The following is a 202-nucleotide window of genomic DNA, read 5'->3' on the forward strand; positions in this document are numbered from 1 at the left end:
GAGGAAAGAAGAAGAAGAAGAAGAAGAAGAAGAAGAAGAAGAAGAAGAAGAAGAAGAAGAAGAAGAAGAAGAAGAAGAAGAAGAAGAAGAAGAAGAAGAAGAAGAAGAAGAAGAAGAAGAAGAAGAAGAAGAAGAAGAAGAAGAAGAAGAAGAAGAAGAAGAAGAAGAAGAAGAAGAAGAAGAAGAAGAAGAAGAAGAAGAA

This window comes from Triticum aestivum, chromosome 4B, assembly GCF_018294505.1.
Source record: "Triticum aestivum cultivar Chinese Spring chromosome 4B, IWGSC CS RefSeq v2.1, whole genome shotgun sequence".
Classification (NCBI taxonomy): Eukaryota; Viridiplantae; Streptophyta; class Magnoliopsida; order Poales; family Poaceae; genus Triticum; species Triticum aestivum.